This window comes from Panicum hallii, chromosome 6 (genome assembly GCF_002211085.1).
Source record: "Panicum hallii strain FIL2 chromosome 6, PHallii_v3.1, whole genome shotgun sequence".
NCBI classification, from domain to species: Eukaryota; Viridiplantae; Streptophyta; class Magnoliopsida; order Poales; family Poaceae; genus Panicum; species Panicum hallii.
The window spans coordinates 3,036,125-3,050,819 of record NC_038047.1 but is presented as its reverse complement, the minus strand read 5'-3'; the positions used below and the strand labels follow the sequence as shown (position 1 = coordinate 3,050,819).

Sequence of the window (14,695 nt, the reverse complement as noted above, 5' to 3'; positions counted from 1 at the left end):
TGTGGCCCATGGGCCCACCACCGTCAACATTGGCATGGACCCGTGTACTGGGACACTTGAGCTACTGCTCGTCTGCTACTACTGCTCTTCTGTACTGCGACATTACTTGGACGGTCAGTGAGAGTGAGCCATGGCTTTCATTCGTGTCCTCCTCCCTGGGACGCACACATGCCCATCCGTCACAGTAACTGCTGCGGTCGCCATGGCCATGGGCCGGCCTCTAATGGTCTGCTGCTCAGTGCCTCGCCACCAGAATCTTCCTGTGTCCTCTACTCTTCTACAGCTCTGAACTGCCGAATGAAGCTCGTACACTGAAGCTCGTGCGCTTGCGTGTGGCTCTCTGTGAGGAGAATGAAGCGTTTCATGTGCCTGCAATCATGTGCACTAGGTCCAATTAGGTGGCCTAGATTCGCATAGCGAAAGGTACAGGGGCGAGGGAGCCCGGGCTGGAGCCTTGTGCCACTGCCCAGCTCACCATTGGCTGCATACAGGGACTGGCATGCAGTACACTACATGCAACACAAGACAAGACATTGCAACAATACCATGCCACATCACATACATACCACTGTCGTACTCGTACCAAGACTAAGACATTGCAACAATACCATGCCACAACACAAGACAAGACCTCCTGCTTCGCACACATCCGTATTCGGCAAATTGCGACCCGATTGGAGCTCCTATGATCTGAATTTCTTACCCAATTGATGTTCGCTTTCTGATTCCAGGTGATTGATGTTCGCTTTCTGATTCCAGGTGATCAATTGCATCTGGAAGCACCCGAACGCGCCGGTGGTCTACCTGGTGTGCGACATGCTGGGCTTGGTCCGCTTGGAGGAAGTCCTCATCGAGGTGTCCAAGGCGTTCGGATCCAATATATACGTCGACAGAGAGAAGAATTCCGATTGCCACCAGACGCTCACGCACGTCGCGCAGGAGATCCTCGCTGCCGCCGACGTCGCGTCCTCCACCCGCTTCCACGTGATCCCGTTCCCGCGGCTGTCAGAGCGGGCCACGGAGATTCTCACGCTGGCGCACGCCAGGCAGCAGCCGGAGCCCCTGATCATCAGGCCGTCCTCGCAGTGGTACGCGTACTACGACTACGAGCCACCGGATGGGTCGACGGAGCGGAAGCCGGTGCTGACGGAGCCAATGCGGGATGAGTTTGGGGTTTGGCATGTCTGCCTGTCGATGCGCTCGTCCAGGGAAGAGCTGGAGCTGGGGATCCTCAAGCCCAAATGGGTTGTGTCGACGACGCCTCCATGCATGGCAATGGGTCTGAGCTATGTCAAGAAGAACTGCTCCCTGTCCCGGTTTGGTCCTGATGATCCCATCTGGAAGTTGCTCGGGATACCTGAGGGGACGGCTACTGGTACAGGCAAACAGCAGGCAGCGCTGACGGTAGAAGCTGTCCGCAAGAGGGAGGAAGAGTTCAGTTCTTGTACTGATGAGCGTGGCTCTGATGATGACAATCAGGTTGAGGCTGCAGAACCAACGTTGCTTGATTTTGAAATCAGAGTTGAGCAGCCTGTGGTGCTATTCGGAAGTGCAAGGTTTGGATTAGTGCTGGCACGAATCTGAAACGTGGGAACATGAGTATCCGAGTGTTGAGATGATTGATGATGGTGGACTTGAAGCCAAGGACTCTGCTACTGAAACTTGATTGTGTACCAATAGCAAGCCTGATGAGAATGTTGCAGTAATGGATTTAACTGAAGTTGCAACAGAGCAGGATTCAGTCTCTGAATCTGAGCTGTTGAAGGACAGGAAGCCTGATGGTGGAGTTGAAGTAGTTGATCTAACTGAAGATCGAAGGAAAGATCTGAGTTTGTGTGCGGCGCCTGAACAGTGTATGGATGACAAAGGGAAAGGGGAAGCTGAATTGTTGGAAGCCCAAGAACAGAATATGAGCAGTCATGCTGATTTGTGGGAATTTTGCAGGCATAAGGTGACTACTGAAGGTAAAAACAAAATCCAAGTGACTAAAGAGATCTCAGCTGTGCATGTCATCATAGTTTCAGCTACAATCAAAGAGGAGGCAACAGAGAATGACACAACTACACCAGAAACTGGGAAGAGCTTTGATCGTGTCTCTGAAAGGGCGAGCGATTCTTCAACCTCTGTTGGATCATCAAAGGGTCTTAATGCGAGCCTGGGGCGACTGTACAGGTCGATGAACGTGTCAGCTCCGCGGCCCCTGCCATCACTGGTTGAGCTCATGGGGGCCTCCAAGCGACCCAGAGTTCCCCAAAACTGTGCAGCTATAGGCTTTTAGCAGTTTAATTATTTTATTGCTATGAAATTCAGATCTCTGTTGAACCTGTATTTCTAGTTAGCTACTTGATCTGTAGCTCAACAACTAGTTCAGATGTATAAGCTTGCAGTAGAGTAGGCAGCAATGATGTATTTCTATATACCATAATAAAAAGAACGAAGTAGACCTTTACCCCTCAGATGAATCTACCCTCCGCGTTAGTCTGCCTCCTCCTAATTCTTTACCCCGCTGTGGCGGAACCAACCAATTTATTCCGGCTTAGAAGCGTTTGATCACCTTTTTACAAAGATAATCCAGCTAACACTCTTAAAACGGAACAAATCCGGTGGTCTGTCGGGTTTCACACTCGATTCAACCACTACACAACCATGTCTCAGACATGCATACAAGATCGTTTTGCATAGGAGCTTTAGATATTACACATAGACGTTGAATAGATCAAGGATAACAAGATGAGATTTATTACACAATAAGCACAAACCTTAGTGCAAACCAGTTCTACTGAGTTTTAACGCGGATCCTGCGGTCCTAGGGTTTGATTGTTAAACTGGTCTTATTACAAATTTTTAAAAACATCTAGAGGTATATGGACTCAACATATCCTGTAGGCATTGAAGTCTTAACCTCCGAGCTCCTCCTGTAGCAGCTGAACACACACACACATTGCACAAACACTGAGTACGAAGGTACTCAACAAGACTGACCCGACTACATAAGTATAAACATAGGATCCAAGGATGTGCAAGGCTTGTTGAGTGGACTGGTCTGTTAACTGAAAACATTTGGACTAGAACATATACATCTACTAAGAAAGGAAATAATAGTAGAATTGTAACATATATGACATCTAGTACCTCATCAAACCAGCAGGAAATAAACTAGGTCCAGCACTCACGATCGTTGCATCTTGTTATTCTACGATGTTCAAGCTAGATCAAGCGGCATTCATAATCGAGAATTGAGACGATTCGAATTGATTTTACATCCTCCAGGAGATACCTGATCACACGTCACGTAGGTGTTCCATAAAAACCGTACGTGGCAACCTTTCACAAGAAAGATACTAAACCCTGAATCAAGCTTACCCAGACCTGGGTTCGCACCCCCGTATTCCGCCCTGGTCGGGCCTGACCTCAATACGAGTTTTAGGCTACGACCCGCCAACTTCCCACTTCGAGTGGGGTACAACTTGGTTCAAGAATTTAGGTCAACCAAGCTACCGGGCTTACTGGTTCCATATGTCAGCATGTGACTGGTAAGTTCAACGCTCGATCCAAGGACCATAAGTTCCTTATTTCTTTCTTTTTGAAAGTGAGGACAGAGCCGGAACTCCTTTTCTGCTCTGCACTCAACGACCAACTCAACCTTCTTGCTCAACTGAGCACATTACATTGCATAGGAACCTTGTTTAACTATCTAGGTTTGATGGTATATAGTCTGTACAACTACGGTTGACTATGGTGGGTACAATTCAAATTAGTCTTTCTGAGAAGGTGGCAAAGATGTCCTTACTTCAAGAAAGGTATACATGTATCAAATAGGTTGATCAAGCAACTCCAAGACCTAAGCATTCTGATGCAGTGCATAAAAGTAGTAACATAAGTTAATGGAATTAGTAGGCATAGATGCTCCGGTGCTTGCCTGACTTCTTTTCGCGAAATGAAGCTTCGATTTGGAGTTCTTCGACAAACTTTATCTTGATCAACTTCCTTTTTCCTCTTTCGAAGCTTCGGACGTTGGCTTGACGAGCTTGACCTAGACAATCTCGACTTCAGGTTATAAGAATATGATATGCAGAGTTAGTGTACGAAAAAAACTTTAAAAAGGGATCACAACTTTCCTTCTCGATAAAGTTGCAATCCAACACCTAACTACCCTTCTAAAAACTAACATATTTTTATCCTATTATTTTAACCTTAAATCAAATTTTAAACAATTATTTATGGTTATCTAGAATTATTCTACACTAAGAAAACTGTAATTTACTATTTATTATTATTCCTAATTATTTCTAATATTTTTTAAGAATTATCCATATTTTATAATTATGTGAAATAAGGATTTAAGTATTTATTTAAATCCTTTAAGAATAAAGGAAATAAATAAATATTAAATCTTATTATAAACCTAGGGTTATTATATTTTTCATGCATAAAGGAAAAATAAAAACACCTAATAAAATTGGTTTAACTAATTTAGGCTTTTTCTACAATTTTTAGCACATAAAACAAGTTAATAACAAAATAAAAATAAATCTAATCTATATCTTGCACAAAACTCCCTGGAGAAACTATCCTCTCTCAACTCAGCCCCTCCACTCTCTCCCTCTCTTACAAGTTGGCCACACCTCCTCTGCTTCTTCTCCCCCGTTCCATGGCCACGGGCAGAACGCCGAGGCAGGCGCGGCGGCCTGCTCGCCGCCGGTGACCTCGCCGGAGACGGAGCCTGGCCACACAGCAACCCCGCGCACAGACCCACGCAGGGGCATCCCTACCCCCACCTCTTTTTCCCTCGCCGACCAGGAACGCCGCGGCCGGCGACGAGCCTAGGCCCAGCCATGGTGGCCGGCGATGCCAGGGCCTTAGGCCCCCCAAAAAGATGACCAGGGAGCACCACCGTCGCTCCCTGAACACGGTCCCAATCCAAGCCAAGCCTCGGGACAGCCGGAGCGCGCGGCTCGACGGCGGCGCCTCATGGCCACAGCTCGGCCATGGCGGCAGCACGCGTTCCGGCCGCCCAAGGTACGGAGAAAGCTAGAAACCTGATCAACCACGATCTACCACTCGCCCTCATCCCCCCAAGCCACCCAGAACTGACCCAAAGGGCCGGGAGAAAACTGCTCACCGGAGCAGGTCGACGGCGGCGCTCGGAACCGAACAAATGGCCGAAATCCGGCGAGGATAGGTGCTGGGTCGGCTTGAGAAGTGGAGGAACGGGTTGGTGGATAGCTCACACGTCTCTGGGCAAAAGGAATTGAAGAGGGAAGGAAGGACGGCGACGGGAGCTCGCCGAGAACGGGAGGATGGCCGGCGGTGAGCAACAGACAAAGGGGGGTTTATATTCAAATCAACTTCGCCAGAGCAGCCTCCACCTCATGCTGCCACATCCCACGCTTGCCTCGCTCATGATCGACACGTCGATCCTTTGAATTTTGCCGCGCTTTCGTCCTGACGGTGCCCTGGAAGGAGATAAGGACGACTCCTACTGTAGAACTCTGAATCTCTGAATTTCTGCATTTGTTCCTCCCCTGAACCTGAAACTTATAGCCCTCAATTCTTCAAATTTCACATATCAAATTCAAAACCTTCCAACAGAAAAGTTTTAGGTCTGACATTTTTCTACATTTATGGTTTCAGGCACAAGTTTAATTTCAACATCTAACATGATCAAAACTTGGTCTGAACAGTTTCAGATTACACTCTTCTGAACCTGCCATTTGCAGTGCATTGTTCTCCAAACTCTTACACTTAACTTCGAAATATCAAAAAAGAAAAGTTGTAGGTTTGATATTTCTCCACCACGTTTGTTTCAGGAACATTTGTTGATTCGACCTCTATCCCCTCCAAAAACTGCTCTGAAAAGGTTTGGCTCAGCTGAAATCCAGAGTTTCAGTTACTGCTCAAATCTGTCAAATTTGAATTTAATTTCAAACACCTTTCTGAGCTTTGCTAGGGCAAAAAATGATGCCACTTTGTTCCCTAAACATTCCTATTCCGAATTGAATACTTTTTATTCAACTTTTCTACATAAAATTTTACTTTATGAGGCCCTGAACATTACTGTATTCCTCAGCCAATATTCTGAAATTCAGCTCCTTTTTCCCTGAACCAGAAATTTTGGCCCTGATTAACTCCAGATGTCTCATAGAATCTTTAAATTTTCCAAACATCAACATTATAGATAAAATACTCAGCTAAATTTTTCATGTTGAGAACTTCCCTTAATTATGCCTCTATCATGCTCAAAAACATCTCTGAACATTAAGGTTATGGACTGAAATTAATTGTTTCAGTCATCTACCCAAACCTGCTACCTTCGGATCCAATTATCTCCAGAATTCATTACTGAACTTTGAATTCTTCTATAACCAAAGTTGTGGAGGATTTATCTACCACTTTCATCACAGGCACATCTCCTGATTCAATGTCTAACCCATTCAAAAATATCTCTGAACATATCTGTTTCAGCTGAAATTCAGAGTTTTAGCCTTTATTCAAGTCAGCTATTTTTGGATTTAAATTTGGAAGCTTTGCCAAATGTTTTCAGAAAAAAATGACACCTCTTTATACCACGTTGGGTACTTTGTCATCCAACACTCATACATGAATTCTTACTTTATAAACCTCCAAATATTGCTGTTTGAACCACATTCAGACTTTCAGTTTGTTTACTCAAACGAGCCATATTTAAATTTAATTTCGAAAGCCTTCCCATAGGGTTCTAGTTAAACAAATGACGCCATTGCACATTCCAGACATCCAGCTTCACAATGGCATGCTTGTTGTACAATATCTTCACAAGAAACCTCACTTTATTGGGCTTCAAAATTAGTCATTTTTCACTGAATTCAGTCCCAATTCAAAGTTGCAATTAATCTATTCAAACTGGCCATCTTTGAATTCAAATTCAAATCCCTTGCCAAAATTTTTCAGGAAAACAAATGGCACCTATTCCTAGTGCAAACATCCATATTTCGAAATATATACTTGTTGCCCAAAAGTTACATATAAAATCTTATTTTAATTAGCTCCAGATTTGCCCCTTTAACACTGTAATTCCAGACTTCGAAATTTTCTGTCTCTGCTCAGAACAACAGTTCTTTTCCACTTCAAGCACATCACATATGTCCAGACATTCTTAAATTGCTCCAAAATTGATTCCATCATGAAATACACACTTTGTACTACACTTTTCCTGTTGACCAAAAGTTGGCTTGTTCAACAACATTTCAAAATATAGGCTGTTGAACATGGTTATTTCATGTGAGTCATTGAATTCAGACTCGTTTCTTTTGAATTTGAGTTTCAAACTCCAGGATTAACTTTCTTTTGAATTTCTTGCTGTTTAAAACTTTTCAGAGAGTTGAATTTCAAACCTTTAAACTTAAATTATTCAAATTTGGACAAATTTTGACCAAATTTGACCTCTTCTCTTTTCTTTTCCTTTTCTTTTCTCCTTTTCATATCCTTAACCCTAGTTACTTAGAGTTAATCCCTGCTCATCAAGGTGGGTTGTTCCACCGCTAAAAAAACCCCTCGCGCCATCGTTTCCCCTCCTCGCCCCCACCCCTCCCACTCGCAAGCAGTTTCAACTCACCTCTCTCCTCCCGCGTCGCCCCCTCTCTCTCTCCCTTCACGCACCCCACTGCGAGACGCCACGGTTGCACAGCGTCGCCTCGACAACGACGGTGAGGCCACCCTCTTTTTCCTCCTCCTGTAGCGCGTGACTAGAAATCTCCGGTCGGCCTCCGATTGTTCTCCGTGGGCATTCACAAGCTCATCGACGCCGTTGCTCGCGCGTCACCCTCGCTCCGCCCTCCCCATCGCGTCGCCCTCCCCATCACGTTGCCCTCCCCATCGCCGCCGTCGCCCCCGCTCGCACCACTCCCCCGACGCCTCCCCCTCGCTCCGCCCTCCCCAACGCGTCGCCCCCTCTCTCCACACGCCTCCCTCTTGCTCTGTACTCCCCTACACGTCGCCCTCCCCTCCTTGCGGTGGCCTCCCTACCTCCCCGCGGCCTCCCCCTCGAGACGGAATGTAAGAACCGCCCAATTAAACACCATTTTAAGCAAACCGCCGGTCATCATCCTTAAGATGAGAGCTAGCACATACTCTCTCAAGAGGGTGCCACGTGCTAACCCCCATCTAGAGGCTTCGACAACTGACACGTCATTCACCTAAAATGATATCAAATCCGGTAGTCCCGGTACGTGCTTGCCACATGCCTAGGAATAAGCACACGTACTGTCATACAATTTGCACATTACCATAAGATCCATAGAGAGCATATTTTACATAACACAAGGTTCAACATTAAGGATTACAAGTTTATAATAAGGGAGGTTCAAATCTAAAATTAAAGGTTCCAGCTCCACATTACAAGCTTTGGGCTCACGAATAACATTAAAAGAGATATAAATTTAAGTTTGATGTTTCCGTCATGCTCTCACACAAGTCTAGCTACGCAGCGAATAAAACAACTAAAGCGCGGTAAGACAACGACGTCTTTGCTCAAGGACGCTATTGTGACCACAACAACTCACTCCTCTCCCGCACCGAAAACGGCAGGATAGAAATGATCAAACACAAGCTCCGGCTCACCTGCAACTTAAGGTTATAGCAACATGAGTACAAAGATACTCGCAAGACTTATGTAATTATATAAACAAGGATCATGCAAATAAGGCTCAACAAGGGTGATGCTTTAATGTTAAGTAATTATTGCATAAGCATGAGGAACAAGGTGGTGGTGGCAATCGTGGAGATGGGGAAAAATGCGGCTAGGGTTTGGGGAGGTTGTGAACGGGCTTAAAAGGAGAAGTGGAGCAAGGACATGGGTGGGATTTAAAACAATAGCAGTGACTTTTTGCCACTCGTCAATTACTGGATAGTCCACTTAGAATCAAGTACCACCTTGGTTAAGAAAAATGCACATCAATATTTTATGCTATGTAATTTACTTTTCAAGTAAATTAATTAAATACATGATCAACTCATGTAGGACATGACTAATGTTTCGATAATGGATTTTTTCCTAAACTCACGTTGAATGGGGTTAATTCTCTAAGTAGAGGCTCTAGATATAAATAATATCATTGGGCTGCTCATAATAGTATTGCCACCATAACTCTACCGAACAGAATTTCCATCTTATTCCTAAAATAACAACACATGCATAGTGTGCCCCTTCTACTCATTTTTTTTTAAAAAGATGAGTATTCAAAGGAGCAAGGTCCATCAACTTTTGCAATTTTCATTCGGAATTGCCAACAAAGAATGTAATACTGCCAAACATAAGTAGTTGTTTACTTAATCATTTATTATGATTTTAAGCTAAATGGTCATTTACATAGCAATGGATCCCTAAAACACATATGTCAATAATGGCAAGTCTCACAGTTGTCCAAAGGTGCGGTTGTACGGCTTACATTCATACCAAATTAGACATTTGGTTGAATCATTCCTCAAATCCATTGGAGATAGTCGAGTTTAAGGGGATAAGTTTGAATTCATTTCAACAAATGAGATTCACAAAAATCTCCATACTATACTAAAATTAACATTAATTAAATATTATACTACTATATGTAGTATATTGTCCATCATAGATATCATGTAATTATACATGATATTCATACAAAAGTTCATTTGGGATCTAACCAAATTGAAAAGGAAATTTGTTTAGTGGAGCGCTGCACCACTAATATAATCATGGAGATCATAATTTCCATATGGGTATTCAATTATTAATCGTGGATGCACTCATGCATACGATAATACCACAATATGTTTTCCACGATGTTCATTTCTACGATTTTAGATTGAAATCTATTACTAAGAGTGATGATGAAATATCAATGCTCAACTTGGTACCATGATATGGTAAAATGGATAGAAAAACTAAATATTCATAAAAAAAATCCTTTCATGTCATCTGGGGTGTATTATGCATACATCAATCCCATAATCCCATATTACATGTTGCGTGTGAAATAATTTTTCAATCTTAATAGAAGACTTGACATGATAGTCTTGGTCATTTTGCATAAGGAATGATAAGGAAAAATTTATTATCAATTTTATTGGTCATAGATTATATTTCCGGAATCTTCGGATTCTATGTGCACCGCATGTGTCACGAGGGAAATTATTTTAAGATTTTCTTACCATAAAATTCGAAATAATAAGCCACCCAATTTCGTGACTGCATTCATGATAAGCATGTGGCCTAATTTAGCCTTTAAATGAAAATTTAGATAATCTAGAATGCTTAGTGACGCATTTGAAAATAGTTCCGCATGTGTACCTTACTCATAAGGCACCACGATTTGACCAAATTGATTTGCTCATGTTTTTTTAATTAGATAAAATTATCTAGGCAAGGGATGAAATCCATTCTCATGGAATTATTTGGTTTTGGAAACTATATCATTAAGTACTATATGTCCATATTAATTATTGAATAGTTGGATCTCTTATTGAGATAATTTAAATGTATGACCAATAAAATAGAATTGTAATTTATCTTGATAAATGCAGACTTACACACTGTATTATTACAACAAATTCATTAAACTACAATCATAAAGCTCCCTCCATTGCAGTTAGTACGTGGAGAATTGGCCTCAGCCAAATATTTCCTGTCTGCATACCGGTTATGTTTTACACATAACAATATTACCACCATCAGTATACGTTCATGATATTGAGTTATGTTTTACAAGTATCTTGAGTTATGTTTTACAAGTATCTTTGATTGCTCATAGAGGATTAATTTATAACTTGTATACTGACTACACTATTGAGGGTAATTTCTGGCATTAGGGGGAGATAAGTATCATATATACAATGCCAGGATCCAAAGTGAATGTTATAAATTCAACCCTCAAATACACGTACGCACCAAAGAATATCTGAACCATAGTTCCGAACATCTTATATTTGTAACACACTACAAATAGTCCGCCATATGCATTTACTGATCAAAAGAGTCATCACATCCGATCCCTATTGATAATGTACCAGAAAGAGTGGAAGTACCTAGCAAATCACTCAGCTCACAAGTCAAAATAATAGGGGAGAAGTATGGTTATTAGAGATATAGCTTATTTCAAGCATCCATGGAAATAGAGTAAATGCGAATCAACATCATGCATGTTGTTAGACACTTTGTGGATTTTCAAATCCAAAGCCTATGAGTATTGTTTAATATTTAAAAGCCAAGTATTTGTGCATATAAAATTAGGAACTGGGTCTATGGAACACCCTAACTCCATCATTATGGGAAATGAGATAGAGTTCTAGAGGGTGGATATTTTCACAAGATATATTGTTGGTTCCATCGAATCAATCATACAAAGACTAAAAATTATCGGTATATACTCCTTAACAAAATTATCATAAGCTAGATCCAGACCAAAAGTCCTAGGCAGAGTGTCGAAACACTCAAATCGGTCAAATCAAAGGTGACAATTAGGGAGAAGTGTTCTCGTTCAATTGGGAGAAGTATTTAGGATAGTAATATCTTCTCATATTGCATTCTTTACAAAAGTAAGATGGTGAAGTAATGAGAACTTGTAGTACATGATTTCACACACAGAGTGAGCAACATACCAGCATGGTATGCGTGAAAATTATATTCCCATATTCAGATCATTGCAGATCAAATGAATTTGCTAGATTGAGATATGCAATGGATTTTGTATTCTGAATCGAACTGGAGTCGCAACATATACTGTATATAACTCAAGTCATGGAGACTTGAAAAGGTTGAGTTGATTGTGGTACAACTAACTAAGTGAGTATTTTTCATACAAGGATTACTCTAATTATTATGATTGCATATGTGTATCTATAAATAAATTCCAAGATAAAATTTTATTATTCAACACACAAACAAGCAAGCAATCATTTTAAGATGGATTTTGAGATGAAATTGGTAAAACTAAACTATACTTAAGTCTACAACCTAAGCAGAAACATCAGTTTACCAATATAGAATTGATATTGTACACCAATATTCAAATAATGTTGGAAAGTTATATCCATCAACACTTGTAGTCAGTCAATCCCTAAAGATGGATCTTTTTTCATAAGGACCGTGGGATGACATCCTTAGTACCATCAAAGCACTTATATATCCTACAAATTGCAACAGGTCTAATACTGCATTTATAGATATTTTGCTATAGCACGATAGCGCAATGACTCAATAACACCATATAGGTGGGAGTCAAGGAGGATATCCACGGATATCAAATGGTTAAAAAAGGTTTTGATTTATTATGAATAAATCATGATGTGATAAAAGTAGGATAACAAGACACTGGCTAACTAACCCTCATATTGCCAAACTATTAACTGATGCTATGGTAGTAAAATTTTCATTGGAGTTATGAAAATAAATTGTAATGGTAACTTCATCTATCATTCTGAAGCATTACCTGAATATGCATAACTTTACTAAATGATTAATTGTGATTCCATCGAATCACTTAGATTATCTACAAGGATAATACGACTTGTATTGCTTGGATGATAAAATGTTATACAAAAGCGGTATTGCTAAATATGTTTGCTCAACATCTTGCAAAATTGGATTATGAGATAATCTCATGAATTTATTTCACAAAGTTATTACCAACAACTACATTCTAGAAATGTAATTATGAAATCGGTAAACAAGTACTTTCTTTTTCTATATGAGTTTTTCCTCGGAACGGTTTCTCATAAAGGTTTTGATGAGGCAATATCAATAAAAAATATATGTCATATCTCCTATTTTCCCAATTGAGGTTTTTAAAGGTGATATTCTAGATATATTGGATGCCATATCTTCTATTTTTCTACAAGGGTTTTTAAGAAGATATCAAAGACATATTATTCCTCTTCATATTTTTCCATTGGATTTAGGGGAGGTTATTCGTATATGATCCACGGATCATATTATTGGTCTCCAAACTTGCTTATAATTTTCTCCTTTCGAGGTTTTCTTATATAAGTTAGCGATGAGACAATAATCTATATATGCTATATCATTTTCTTCTATTTTCGCAATGGATTTTAAAGGAGTTTAATTGGCATATAAATACACAATTTGGTTTCTCCTCAGATTTTTCCCACATGGTTTTTGAGGAGTTTTTCTCATATAATAATGAAGGATGATTGAACAAAAATTACATGAAGCATATAAGGAGCTAAATGATCAAGGGGGAGTGTTAGAACTAATTTGTTAGTGATCAATTAGTTTGCATCTCTTCATAGAGAGACACCTCTAATTAGATAGACATGACATTTCATGAAAGGTTCTGGACTTTTCGCGAAGGGGTCTGAACCCCAAGGGATATGTCCTTTGGACACACCCTTTCATCATGTATAAATATGTAATCACACAGTTTGTTCAATCAATCAATGAATCATTTATTTATTCCATTATACTCTTTATTCCATTCCTATCTACAATCTCTCTCTCCGTGTTCCCATTATATTATATGCTGGCACTAACAGACTTGAGTACACCAACTAATAATGCAATTCACATGATATGATGCTTAAAACATATTCACGCCCTTTCTTATCCATGATTTAGTGGATGAATGCACTTAGAGCCAACCATACTGTTCTTTGGAGCTAACAATCTTGTTTCTCTTTGCTAAATTTTGTGAAGCTTATGATCTCCTCTCGATGAGTTAAGTGGCTAAGTGCTAATCCTGTGCTGATTTCTTAGGATGAAATTTTAACCGTAAGGTGTTAACTTTAAATCTTTATTAAGAATCTTATACATGCACAACATTGGTTAGATTAACACAGTTAATTTTTACTATTGTTCATTTCTTTAGCTTTTTTTTATCTTACACTTTGGTAACCCGTCTGTATTGTACTGTACTGCTGGAACCTTCGAGCTTATACATGAGTGAGATGAGGAAGTGTCCAGCGCGGCCTGCTGTAGTGCTGATGTGGTGGTGCATGTGATCTGTAACTACAGTGACCACAAGGAATTTAGCTTCGATCACCGCTTTTGATCTACCGGCTCCCTTCAATCCTCACTGTAAGTTTGCCATGTTATCAGATCGAATCACCTCATTTCTTGGCAATTGGCTGGACTTCAAGCTGAATTTAGGATAAGATTAATTCTTAATTGCATCGAGTTTGAAGAGCAATAGGAATGTTGAATGGTGTATTTTTAGTGAAACTTCTGTAGCGACTACATTTATAGGTTGTGTGTAATGAATTGAGATATTTCCTGTTGTCGGAAGATTTCTCCAGCCGGGTGGCGGAAAGCACCCGCCTAGTCCTAGTTTAGGATGAGTTTGGGGGAAGTCAAGGAATGCTAGATCAAGAGTCGTATGAACGCGAGAAGCTCACAAGGGTTTAGAGTGGTTCGAACCGCCAGAGCATAAAACCCTACGTCCACTGTACGTTGTATTGCTTGTGAGTTTGGGAAACTTGTACGTTCGTGGAACTTTTGAAAGCTTCCCCCTGTCTAACGTGCACGCTCTCCCTTTTATAGGCTCAAGGGGAGCGCGTACACTGAGCGGGATCTTGACAGGTGGATCCGGCGATATATTAAATAACGTACACATTGGAGCCTTAAATGCCACAGATTCGAAAATCTTTCTCTTCGGCTCTCGTGCGTATCCTCCGTCTGGATTTGGTCTTGTACCGTCCTGTCTGCATAGTGGGGTCGTGTTGTCGCTGT

The 14,695-nt window shown here is 41.0% G+C and overlaps 1 pseudogene; it reads left to right on the top strand.

Annotated features, from left to right (window-relative positions):
* The first annotated feature begins 710 nt into the window (after positions 1–710).
* On the top strand, positions 711–2,456 carry LOC112896871 (annotated as a pseudogene).
* The last annotated feature ends 12,239 nt before the right edge of the window (positions 2,457–14,695 follow it).